The following is a 13,343-nucleotide window of genomic DNA, read 5'->3' on the forward strand; positions in this document are numbered from 1 at the left end:
CCAGTATCTTCACATCTTCATGTAAACATCCCTGCCCAAATATTTAATTCCCTGCAGAAATGACAGAAGGGGCCTCATGATAGCCCACTAAAAGAGGTCTGTCCCGTGTCTACACAAGACTGAATCTATACCTTTGATTGAGTTCACTGTCGACTTTTGGGAAACAGCCAGTGTAGAAGGTGTTTTATGGGTTGTGTGAGTGTAATGAAATAATAAATGGTTCTTCTTTATTACTGGAATGACCAGATTAGCCAGCTGTTTCTGTAGTGGGTGAAATTCTGTCACAAATCCCTCTTCCTGAGGTTGATCTGTTGTTAGGACAAGTAAGGTGACCCTATGTGTGACTTGGACCACCGCTTGGGCTCAGAACAGGTCTGGGGGCTGAGGTCATCGACTCATGCCGTTTGCTGTGCAGGTTGGATGACTTCTGTGTTTTAACCTGAATTTCTGTTGCTGCATGAGTCTGATTCCTGTCCTGATTGTGCTTCTTTGCCAAATTGATCTGGCTTTGGTGTCTCTTACCAGTGACTCTGTCTCTTACCAGTGTCTCTGCCTTGTGACTCTCAAAGTTGCTATTCAGGGCCAAAGGCACGAGCCCACGTGGGCTTGGGCCACTTGCTCTGGGGGCACTGAGAAGGGGTCTCAGCATGGGCTGGTGGGAGGCACTCCTGGCCACTCATCCACCGCCCGGCAATTGGCACTGAAGAGAAATAAAGCACGGCGTTTAGGCTAACGAGGTGCCCGCGGTTTTCACTGGCTCAGTGACTTAGGGAGGTGTGTGTCAGGACAAAGAAGGACTCTGCCTGTAGACTCCTAGAGGTCATCTGGAGGTAGGGTTTGGGAAGAAAGAACAAATGAAGGTAGGAAAAAAAGCCAGCACTTAACACAGCAAGAAAGTTGAGTCCTGTTGAGCGTGCCCTCCCGCCTAGTCCTCATTTCCGTGGATGCCCCAGCGCAACTTCTAATTCAGCCTGACTTCTATGTGTCTGGTTTCCAAAAAAAAGCTTTTGTTAATGCTTACTGTAAATTGAGGGGTGGCTTCAGAGATGTTTTCTGAAGAACAAAAACTTTTGCAAATTGTTTCCATAGCACACCAGCATATTTAACAACTGTATATAACCTTATTTGTTCATCCAGCAGGCATTTATTGAACACCTACTATATGCCCAATACTGTACACAGTGCTGAAATATAGAGAAGAAATACTCTTTGTCCTGAAAAAGCAAACAGTCTGATGGGGAAACAAGTAACTACAACCACATACGGATGATACTGTCATGTTGACTCCAACCCCACCAACTCAGAAATTATCATAATTTGGGGAAAGACCAAGATAAGGAAGGACTGTACTTTGTGGTAGTCTAGAAAACAGGTCTTCTAAGCAAACTAAAAGAGAAAAGATGAAAGCACTGATCATTCCCCTATTTAAAAGTACAAGTGACTTAAAGGGCCATAAAAGCCTCCACTAACGTGATACAGCAATGAAAACAGAATCCCACTTTAATGACCAGATGAGCTATCAAAGCACCTGCCTAAGAAGGGCAAGCCTCTGACTCTACTGTTGCCATCTGAGTTGAGGGGATGGGACCTCCAGGAAGGAGAAGTGAACAAAAAGTATGAAAGTAAATAGTAATACGATAGGGGCCATGTCCTAGGCCAAGAAGGGGCCAAAAGAGTAGCCATGGCAATGACACACTGGCTTCAGTGAATCAGCGTAGTGCAAGCTGCTATAACAAATAACCCTCAATATCTCAGTGGCTGAATACAATTCAGGTTTATTTATAACTTGCATATTATCCAAGATTGGTTTGTCTTCACTGGTGAGTATCTCCTCTCCTAGCTAGAGTTCAAGGATCCAGGCTCCTTCTTCCTGTCTTAGGAATCTACCATCTTCAGTATGTAGCTTCTTTGGTCTCAAGAACATGAAGGAGAATGTATGGGAGGTTTTCATGGGCTGTGCTGGAAGTGGTGCACATTACTTTTGCCCACGTTCTACTGCTAGCCCCCAACACAGGGCCATACCTTATTGCAAGAGAGGCTGGAAAATGCCGTCTAGCTGTGCGCCCAGGAAGAAGAGGAAATGACTTTGGCAATAAGCTAGGCTGGACTTCCATGCTGAGCTAGAGGAAGAGGTCATTCCACTAAAGGTCAGTTCCATATGGACAGTGACCCTCTTTCTCCCTTACCTTGGTTATCTCTGATGCCTAGTTGAGAATCTCGGGCCCTCTAGGTCATTAGGTATCCACTGTCATTCCTTCCATGCCACGCCTCCCACTAGCCTTGCTTTCTCTCACCTTCCCCCGTTTTATCTCATCAAAGTGCTTATTACTACCTGATTACATCCTTTCTTATTAATCTACTTACTTCCTGGCATTCTTCCTACCCAGATGTAAGCTCCACAAGGACAAGGGTTCTGTCCATCATGTCCACCACTGTATCCCAGTGGCTAGCACACTACCTGGCACATGGGAGGTCCTTAATCACTCACTGCTCAGTGAATGAATGAACCAACTGGGCCCTGGGGGTCTTGAATGGCTTCTTGGAGGAGGTCCAACTTGAGCTGGGTACTGAATAGAATGTGTCTGGGAGAAAAGGGATCAGGGAAAGAAAGGGGGTCAATTAAAAGAAGACAGAAAAGGCCCCAAGATGTAGATTGAACCATTTACAGAGTTGAGGCACACGTCCCTTCAAGCCACATAGTTGAGCTCCTTAACATACAGATCAGCGTTCTAGACTGTTGTTTTTAGCTGGAGGATGCAGAAAACACCCAGTAAATCCCATCTCTATCCTCAAACAAGTTGTGTTGAGCTCTGCTTTGGGGGCAACTAAGATACTTGCGGTGGCATAGCAAGTCCCTCATCCCAGTCACCAGGGCTTTCCACTGAATGACTTCGGTCTCCCTTTCTGGGGTGACCGGGGTCTTCCCTCATGGACAGCTGCTCCTGTGTGGGGCTTTGGAATCAGATGTACTCCTTTCAAGTCCCAGGTCTAGCATTTACAAACTTTGGGCCCTTGGCAACTTTTTTAACCTCTCTGCGCCTTTTCAGTAAATTGCAGATAATCACATGTGCTTCCTGGTTTTATCGTGGGAACCAAATGAGATTACCTCTTTCAAGAGTCGAAGCCAGTGCCCAGTTCGTGTGCGTGCTCATTAAGTGCTGGTATCTGCCTCTTTGGTGGCCCCTAACCCGCCCCCCTCTGCTTCATACAACTCCTGGTCGAGCTGTGGTGAGCTTCTCCTGGGACCCACATTGACTCTTTCATACCCTCATGTTGCGTTGCCTCATAGGAACTGCCAATACTCAAAAACTTTTTACCTCAAAATGGAAATCCCATGCGGTTCTCTTCAGGTGTTTTCCATCCTCGCTGCTAATCCTGTCAGCCCTCCTCCCACTTCTCCCTCTTCCCTGTACCCCTTTCTGAGCCCCAGAGCATTTCTGTTGAACCTGTATGGCACTCTGGGCCTCTCTCAGGGTACACACTTGATCCCATGTGGGATTATCATCTAATCTGTCTAGTGTGGCTACTAGGTTATGAACTCCCAGGGGCACCAATGGTTTCTCTTAAAGTATGTCTGCACAATACCTTGAACTTAATAAGAGGTGACACATTCTATTTCCCAGACCCAAGTGTGATTAGACAGGGACTCCAGTGTACTTGGAGGGACTAAGGTTGAGATCGCTGGTGAGCCTCTGAACCATGCCAGCCATCTCTGGGGCCCAAGGCCCTTGCTCTCTAATGTGACCCTCTAGAATCAGTTGCCTGCTGTAACTTTTTTTCCCCCTCTTCTCCTCTCACCTCTGACTGCCTCCTTAATAAATCAACCTGAGAAGAGAAGCAAGACGGAAATTCCTTGAACCTGGGAGGGAGAAAGATTGTTGAGTTTGGGATCCTCATTTGCTTATTTAAGAACTAGAAAGTTGAACCATAGGAAATTGACAATATCCAACTATTTTATCAATTTCATATGGTTCAGCCCAGTTTTGGTATTTGGGCTTATTCACAGTCATTCGTAGGTGAAGTGGTCTGATCCCTCCGTGTAGTCCACTCACCCAAATGCTTGGTAAGAGGGGTCCCCAGAGAGGTTATGCATAGCTCCTGATGGGTCTGTAGCCTACAGTAGGTTCTGTCATTGCTTGTGGAGTTTCTGTCACAGGCTCTGGATTCAAAAATGGCTAGTTCATTTCCCTTTTCCCTGCAGGTACCAACATAAGTGTTTGATCTCTGGGATATATGCCAAGACCTCCAGGCTTGAGTTTTCAACTCTTCTGGAGATCAAAGGCTCTCCTCATCCCCACGTGGGTTTCTCTGTGCTCTGTGGGTTTCACCAAAGCCAGTCCAGCTCCTCCAAGGCCCAGTGGCAGAGTGCCCAAGAGACAAGGGAGGAAGAGAAGGACCTCCCATATTTCTAAATATTGCAACCCATGGGGCAGATGAGTGTGAAGGGCAAGATGTATGGTTTGTTCAAGTAAACTATAAATTAAAAATGCAGAAACTTTAGATAGATTCAGTTATTTATGAACTAGATCCACCTGAATGGGCTGGCCAGGAGCCTCTCAGCCTTCTTGGGGCGCCTCGGTGGCTCAGTCAGTTAAGCGTCCGACTCTTGATTTCGGCTCAGGTCATCTCATGGTCTGTGAGATTGAGCCCCACGTCGTGCTCTGCACTGACAACGTGGAGCCTGCTTGGGATTCTCTCTCTCCTCTCTGTCTGCCCCTCCCCCCACTTGTGTGTACACATACTCTTCCTCAAATATTTTTAAAATGCAGAAACTAGATAGTTATGAACTAGATCCACCTGAATGGGCTGGCCAGGAGCCTCTCAAGTTTTCTTTTTAAGCACCCAAAGGAATGTACAGGACCTTAACAATCTTTGTATTTGACACCTTCAATCAATGCATGTGACTTTTTTTTGAACTTTTTTTAAATGTTTATTTATTTCGGAGACAGAGAGAGCATGAGTAGGGGAGGGGCAGAGAGAGAGGGGGACACAGAATCCGAAGCAGGCTCCAGGCTCTGAGCTGTCAGCACAGAGCCTGACGCGGGGCTCGAACCCACAGACTGTGAGATCATGACCTGAACTGAAGCCAGACACTCAACTGACTGAGCCGCCCAGGCGCCCCCAATGCATGTGACTTTTCAACAAAGTACTCCATTTTCAGTAGAAAATATCCTAAAGACAAAAGAACAGAAAGAAATCTAAGGCTGAGTTCAGTTGTCTTATTGTAGTCATTTTGAGACTATTCAAATAAGAAATTATGCCACTGTCATTAACAACCAAGATTTTTAGCCTAAGAGAAAAGAGATCAATTATAAAATCAAGGCAGTTAAATTAAAACCTGTAATCTTAGATTTGAATTGGAAATAGCAGTTTGAACTCAGGATTTATCTTCACCTTCTGAAACTTACATATTCTCTAGCTCTATTGAGAAATCTCAGAGTCAATGACAACCCGGCAAAAATGAGTGCCCGTGGCATGCAGAGTGTGCTCTCTTAAAGCCTGTTCCCTCTGACGGGAGCCAGGGCTTCGTGGGGAAAGGGCTGATTCCATGTCTGGGCAGCAAACATGCAAGGTGAACCTGGGACACCTTATCACACCTTAAAACTCTGACAGAGGAGGAGACAGACCTTGAGAGGTCCAGCTCAGTGCCACACAGGAAGCGGCACCTTGGGAAGAGCCAGGAGGCCCGGTCTCTGCCCTTGCAGAAGGCAGCCTCACCCAGGCAGGCCTCCAAGCCGCAGCCCTCTCAGGTAATGTTCCTACCAGAATCCAGAGCTGTCTGACCAGGTTTCCTCACTGCCACGCTTAAGGGATTTTGACAACAAATCCATTTGGAGCCATTTTGGCACCGGAGAACTTCACACATTAGCCAGCAGCACAAGCGAGACATCCCAGGTCTGAAATGCATGTTTGTGTGCTGTGAGGGTTACATTTCTAACTCCCCCAAGACTACGGGTACCCTGACCACATTCCCTCGCCCTGCCACTTCGGTGCACAGAAGCCTGATTTATAGCTCCCAGGCACTGCAGTTGTTGTTGGAGGGCTTTATCTGGCCAGGGAGCCTGCTTTTCTAGAAGTAGCAGATAAATCCCCCAACTCCCTCACCTCTAAAATGTGTGTTCTGCACTGGCTGCCAATAGATCCAGCCCCAGTTCCTCACTGTGTTCATGAGTGCACCCTTTATTGGCTTTCTTCCCTTCCTTTTCTCACTTCCCCATTACTCCCGATTGGTAGCTTCCTAGAGTTCTCTCCTAAATAAACTTGGACATGAACCTTTGTCTCAGTGCCTGTTCTGGGGGACACCAAACTCTTCATTCTCTGAGTCTGTCTTCCATGGGCAAATAGGGAAAGAGCCACTGTCCATGGAGAGTGAGCCTCCCTGAGCATCACCGCAGACTCAGCTAGACTAAAGCTAATTGAGTCACAAGAGAACACATCTTTTCTGACTCCAGATTTGATATATCATGCATTAAGTGTTCCCCACTCAGAAATCATGCCTCGTGTTTTTTAAAATTTATTTTGAGGGACAGAGAGCGAGCGAGCATGCACACGTGCGAGCGCAAGTGGGGTAGGGACAGAGAGAGAATCCCAAGCAGGCTCCATGATTAGCAAGGAGCCCAGCATGGGGCTTGATGCCATAACCATGAGATCATGACCTGAGTCAGACACTTAACCAATTGAGCCACTTTAGGCACCCCATGCCTTGTCTTTTATAGAGAGCACAGAACTCATTATAAATGTCTAGGTTTTGGAGTGAAAAGGTCCTTGGAAAAGAATTCCTTTTGGCTGGCAGGCTGATGTATTCATAGCTTCTTTGTTGGCCCCTTAAAGGGCATTACTTCTCCTCTACCTACGAAGATACTAATTAGCAAATAATAATTCTAAGTAAGTGCAGTGGAGGTGGTATATGGGGTCTTTTGCAAGTATTTTTAAATTTTTCATTGTCACTGATGATCTCTAAGTAAATTTTAAGAGCCTAATCTCTACCTAGGAGAGGAGATTTATTAGCATATATAATTGGATGTCATGTGCTAATTACCTTATTGCTTCATAATTTAACCAAGCCAAGGGCATCCGTCCAAGAAAACAAGAGGCTCCATGTACCATACTGGAAACAGAACCCTTTCCTCTTACATCCAGTGGCTGTGTGCAATGTCTTCTGAAATAGGTGATTTTCACAGGCTTTCACTGACCTGTTTCTCCCATTCCAGCTCCACTTTCTTCTCTGGAATGTCACCAGTGCCCATGTGCATGACATCACATCTGTAGTTTGAGCAGAAATGAAGGGACTTTACAACACCATATTCATCTTAGTGGCCAGAGTGCCTTCTTTCTTCTCCATTTTCCTGCTTGAATTTAAAGGAAAGAAGAGGGGCGCCTGGGTGGCTCAGTGGGTTAAGTGTCTGACTTCAGCTCAGGTCATGATCTCGAGGTTCGTGAGTTCGAGCCCCACATCAGGCTCTGTGCTGACAGCTCAGTGCCTGGAGCCTGCTTTGGATTCTGTGTCTTCCTCTCTCTCTGCCCCTCCCCCACTCATGCTCTGTCCCACTCTGTCTCTCAAAAAATGAATTAACATTTAAGAAAAAATTTTTAAAGGAAAGAACACCAACCTCACCTGGTTGTTTGCAAATTGTGAAAACAGATTTGTGACATTCACCCTTTTCTAAATCTTGGAAGTATTTCTTTTTCTAATGTTTATTTTTTTATTTTGTGTGTGTGTGTGTGAGAGAGAGAGAGAGAGAGAGCACGACATGCGAGGGTCAGAGAGAGCAGGGGATAAGAGGATCTGAAGCAGGCTCTGTTGCAATAGCACAGAGCCCGACGCGGGGCTGGAACTCACGAACCACGAGATCACGGTCTCAGCTCAAGTCGGACGCCTAACCTACTGAGCCACCCAGGCACCCCTTGGAAGTATTTCTTAACTACCCATTTGGTTCTCCTGAGAGATCAAATTCCTTATTTCTGATCATTGTTCTCCTTTCTCCACGGAACCTGTTTGCAAACCTGTAAAACCGCCTGTGTCTCTTTAAGGGATGTGAGGCTGGTGAAGCAAGTGTTGAGCCGAGCCCCCATCCGTCCCTCTCTAGTTGAAGCTCCTGTACGCATGTCTTGAAAACTGGAACAAATGTGTCACTTCTTGGTGATGGGCTGGTCATTTGCAGCAAGGTTGTTGGAAAGGAAGCACTCTACCACTAAGAACATGCTGTCCTCTCTGGCAAAGCTAACCTTGGGGTTGGCCTAATTACTACATTGAGCTATTTAGATAGTTTTTTTGAGCAAAACAGTGGAATGTCACTAACTTAATATTTTTCACCCTAATGCCTACTTGTTGCCTTGGCCTCTCCTTCTTTAAACTCATGCTACTTGAATGTGGTCTGCTTCCTGGCAGCACCAGCATCCCAGAGGAACCTGTTCTTGGCTCAGCTGGCTGAAGCGCTTCTGGAACCCTAAAATCCAGAGGACTGATTTCTTAGAGAACAGAGGAGAGGTTCTGGGTTTTTGTTTTGTTTTGGAAGTAGAACCTGATGGATGTGTCGAGTGGCAGATAGTGACTAAGCAAGCCGAAGGGCGCCACAGCCAGGCTCGACACTGGCATGGGAGGAAGATGTCGCCAAGGGAAGTGCATGGGTCAGGAGACCTGAGCTTGGGTTTTGCCTCTGCCAAAACTCAGTTCTGCGATCCCAGGCCAGATCTTTGAATGTTGATTTCCTCATCATTACATGAGAGGGGTGGCCCAAACAGCAGCTTTCGGTGTGTTGACTGCTACCCATTGCAAGAAACACATTTTTACCAGCATGCGCACCCGCGACAGAAACAATCGCTTCACCAAACAATACTTACTACGTGCGGTGCATTTTGGTATTTTCTATCCTATTCTCTTCTATTTCATTGTTTTAAAAATGCTAGTCTTGACCTGCTGAACGGATTTCACAATCCACTAATGTGTCATGCCCTATGGTTTGAAAAAACACAGAACTCTTTAATTTCCGAGGGCCCCTGTTAGATGCCTAAAGGAATTTTCTTAAAACAATAGCTGATCTGCGACAGATGGCTACATGCTTACATTCTGGAGGAAGTGCATGGTATAGAACATGGCAGCAGAATGACCTGAAGATAAACAAGCAAATTATAAACCGCTTCCGAGAATGCATAGTGCTGCAGCTCTGACAGTGACTCAGAGAATTAGGATCTCCAAGTCCTTACAGTGAATGCTGCCCCAGTAAACCCACAGCAGAGACTGGGGACGTGCGACCTGTCAGAGAGGCCACGGGCTCCCTGACTGTGGGCAGCCTTCTTTCTAGTTTCCAGATTGTAAGACCCTCCTCCCCCAAAGAGTGATCTCTAGTGGCCTCATCTTTGTTTACACTTCATTCACCAAGAAGACAGGCAAATAAAGAAAAAAGAAACTTTGAGAGCTCCAGACTTTCCTCTTTTGAACTGTGACCCCAATCCTGGCTTCTTGGTCTTCTTTTGTTCCCAGTTCAGGAAGGGGAACAATATTTAGTGAGCAGGGATGAGGCAAGGACTTTGTCGGTTCATTGGCTCCTCTGAACGACGCCGGGAAGGCTCTAGGATTCCCCACTTTGCAGAGGAGGGTACAGAGGCCTAAAGAGTTGAGTAACTTGTTTTGGATCCACTGCTGCTGTGAAGAGTCCCCATCCTTCCATCCCAGAACTCAGGGTCTTTCCCCCAGCATGAACACAGTCCTTCTTGGGCATACTGCAGCCCCACTTATCTTGGTGACCGGCAGAAAACGGGCATAAGCAGCACAGGACAGGACTCAGGAGAGAGTCCAAACCGCCATTTGTAAAGATGGGGAAGTGGACTCCTGGGAAGGTTCAGTGACTCGTGTAAGGGCACAGAACTGCCAGTAGGACCCAGGCCTCTAGTGGTCTTTCCACAGGATGTCAGACACGAAGACAGCAACAACGGTGACAGCAATAATTAAACAGTACTCCTAGTATGCAGCCTTATTTTATTTTAGAAGTTGGGGAAATATTTTTAGGGGAAAAATCGTTCTAGATCCTTTTAGTGTATAAATAAATACACAAGATGTGTTCTTTTCTGTGAGTGCTGGAATGTTTCAGGACACTGGAACTTGTTAGGAAGCCTAGATTTTTCTGATGCTGAGGGGTCCATTGGATGCTTTGTCCACAGTGGGAAACAATTCTGAATTACTGTGGTTCTCCAGAAAAGTCCAGCAGGGACAGACTAGGAACCCGGCTCTGGTGTCAGGCTGCTCTAGAAGTGGCAGGAGCTCAATGCTCCCTATCTGGCTCCTTCCTCCACACCCCCAAGCAGAGTAGGCAAGGGGCTGGTTGCCAAGGAAGGAAGGGCAGGCGGGAATGAATGGTTGCACTTGGTGAGACCCTCCCTCCCTAGCTCCCCAACAGATCTGAGGACTCAGGCAGCAGTAATAGAGACCCGGAGTACATTTCTGTTTTGCTTACCAGGCTGACTATGGCTGAGGATTGGCTTCAGCATAGCAGGGACCTGGGGAGCAAATGGGTGATGGTGACGTATCTGTGACACTGACCCTCTCAGATGCTCCTTGATATATTCGTGTGCTAACACATTCCCTGCTGCTTTCTGTCACAGGGCATCAGAGTGGATGGGATTGTGGAGAAATGTGTTCCCGGCAAGAAATCCTTGTGATGGGTGGGAGGGAAGGAAGGTTAGTTAGGTGGACGTGGGTAGTTATACCTGTAGGCACTCTAAGAATATTTAAAAATCCAAAAGGCAATTCCGTTTCTGGATCCCTTTGGACATCTCTCTGAAATTTTCACCACACACAGCATTCAGACTTTGATTTCGGCTGCCACCTTCCCCTTTTCAATTCTGGAGAGCTTGAGAGAAGGAAGGAGCAGCACGGGGAAAGAGTCAGCGGCAGGGGTGCAGAGGGGCTTGGAAGACAGGCCAGGGGTAAGCATTTTGCACTCCTCCTACGGCTGATCAACCTGTAAGGGAATGAGAAGTTAGGCCAGAAAAAGCAGCAGTGAATGAGTACCAGCCCTCGCAGGACAGGAGAGGCCAAGGGCAAGATTCTATTTCCGCCTTATCTTTACCCCTTCGCAACCGTTCCTAAACGCGAGCCCCTTCCTGTCCTTAGAAACGGCCCTTCCAAGAGAGTGGCAGCCACTAGTTTTCCTCCACTTCCAAGTCACTTCATTTCAGATGAACCCAGTGACCAGATCTGCGCTTTCAATACATCACTATGCATCAGGTCTAGACAATTACATTATATTCAGAGTTTGACAGGGAAATGAACTAAGTTCAGTCTATAAAGACTTTTCACTGCCCTGTGGACATCTCCTACAATGGTATTCTCTTTCAGCAGTTTGGTTTTACGGTGTCTGTATTTCTGGAATATGACAGATCTTCTGGGCACTTTCTGGAAGATTCACTCAGTCCCTGGTTACACCTAATCCTATGCATGATATAGACAGTGGCAATTCAGAATCTTTGGTTTTTATTTTGAGAAGCACTAGATACTTTTTATGTGGCAGACAGCCTACTCTACACCCGTCCCCAATCAGCCTTAGTTTAGGCAAACATTTCAGTACTTGTTTGGGAAAGAGCAGCAGCTTGGAAGCCAAACAGACAGAGTTTCTAGTCCCAGATCATCCACTGGCCAGGTGTGTGAGACTTTGGAAATTTACAAACTCTCTCTGATTTCTTTTTCCTTATCTGTAAAATGGGAGTAGTACTTTAATCTTTAGGTTGTGTGAAAATCCCATGAGTGTAATACACCTGATGACCAGCTTGGCATGTAGCGGAGCTCCTAGTGAGAGCCTATAGTTTTGGACAGGAGAAATGAAACAGCCCAGAACCTTTTTTCTGCTGTAGGGGATAAAAATGAGACACATAGCCCTATTTCCCATTGTAATCCATGCCCTTATCTACCCCTTTTTTGGAGAGCAATAACAAAGGAAGGAGAGGACAAGTACCAGGCAAGGCAAGCAACTGGCTCTAGGAAAATAGATGCAATAGTGGGAGGGTGGATTAGTTTTCTATTGCGTAACAACATATTACAAATGTAGCAGCTTAAAACACTATCCATTTATTATCTTGAAGTTTCCATGGGTCTGGAGTCTGGGCACAGGTCCACTGGGGTCCTCTGCTCAGGGTCCCAGTTGTCTGCAGTCAAGGTTTTCGTTGGGGCTGAGTTCTCATCTGAGGCCTGGGGGCTTCCCCCAAGCGCAGTGGTTGTTGGCAAAACGCATTTCCTTGAACTTGTAGAACGGAGGCCGTCCGCTATTACTGTCTGCCATTATTTGCCACTCAGCCTTCTCTACAGTGTGGCGGTTTGTTTCTTCAAGGGCGACAAGAAAATTTCTCTGCTGCTGCTTGTCTTTTTTTTTTTTTAAGGGCTCACCTGATTAGGCTAGATACACTCAAGAAAATTATCTTTTTGATTAACTCACAGTCACGGGAATAGGGATCTCAAAATCTCCATTGCCATATAATGTAACATAATTCCCAGGTTCCACCTACACTCAAGGGGGGTGGGGGACAACACAGGGTACACACACAAGAGGACAGGAATCTTGAAGGCTCTCCTAGAATTCCGCCTACCACAGACGGGCCCCTGATGTATCCAAATAAGCAGAGGAGAAACTCTTGCTTCTCTTTGTAGTATTTTTATGAGGAAGAACATTACTGGGAGTACTAAGCCCACTAGCTCTCATGGCTGAGCCATGGTGTAACTGTTAAACAGGGAAGAGAAGGGTGCAGAGTGCATGTGAAGATGTCTGACAACTTTGAAATGGCAGTGGTGCAATGAGCTTATGAATGAGTGTATTAAACTTTCATTGAACTGTTACTTACAGAAAGGAATACATTTTTTTTTTTTAAGAAGGAAAATGGGAGTTTTCCCTGGAAGAGCTCCATTAGTGCCTGTATGTCTGCCTCCAGTGGACACATAATACTAGTTAATGCTCTGTAACCAAAGGACAAAACTGAAAGCAAAGGGATTAAAGAGTTTTCCTTCCCTTCCCCGTCTAAGAGATAAACACAATTGTAGCAACTGATGAGTAAAATGTTTACCTGCTAATGCGTGGCAGAAATCCATTATAGCTTCTCCGCAGATAAAGAAACAGACTGGATGGGGAGAGGTAAGGATTCCCAGCCCTGAATGCTGTCATTGAGAGAGCTGGGTCTTCCTAGGAACTGTGACTTGGCTGACTGTGCTGGAACTTGTGTTAGTCTTTGCATCTACGAATCCAAAACCCTGAGCAGCAGGCAGAGCGTGGCAGCCCAGAAACTCGGCGCTGCCTTGCCCAGTAGGCACAGCAAGAATGTGTTTATGGCATCAGCAAGTCAGGGGTACCTGAAAAATGCTT

General features: G+C 46.3%; 1 protein-coding gene and 1 long non-coding RNA gene across 5 annotated transcripts in view; one reads left to right on the forward strand and one right to left on the reverse strand.

The window, feature by feature from the left end:
- Positions 1-13,343, forward strand: part of NHS (NHS actin remodeling regulator) — a 340,674-nt gene that overhangs the window by 271,691 nt on the left and 55,640 nt on the right. The window lies entirely within an intron of this gene.
- Positions 1-13,343, reverse strand: part of LOC125156912 (uncharacterized) — a 71,852-nt gene that overhangs the window by 1,034 nt on the left and 57,475 nt on the right. The gene's annotated exons all lie outside the window — the stretch shown is intronic.

Source organism: Prionailurus viverrinus, chromosome X, assembly GCF_022837055.1.
Source record: "Prionailurus viverrinus isolate Anna chromosome X, UM_Priviv_1.0, whole genome shotgun sequence".
NCBI classification, from domain to species: Eukaryota; Metazoa; Chordata; class Mammalia; order Carnivora; family Felidae; genus Prionailurus; species Prionailurus viverrinus.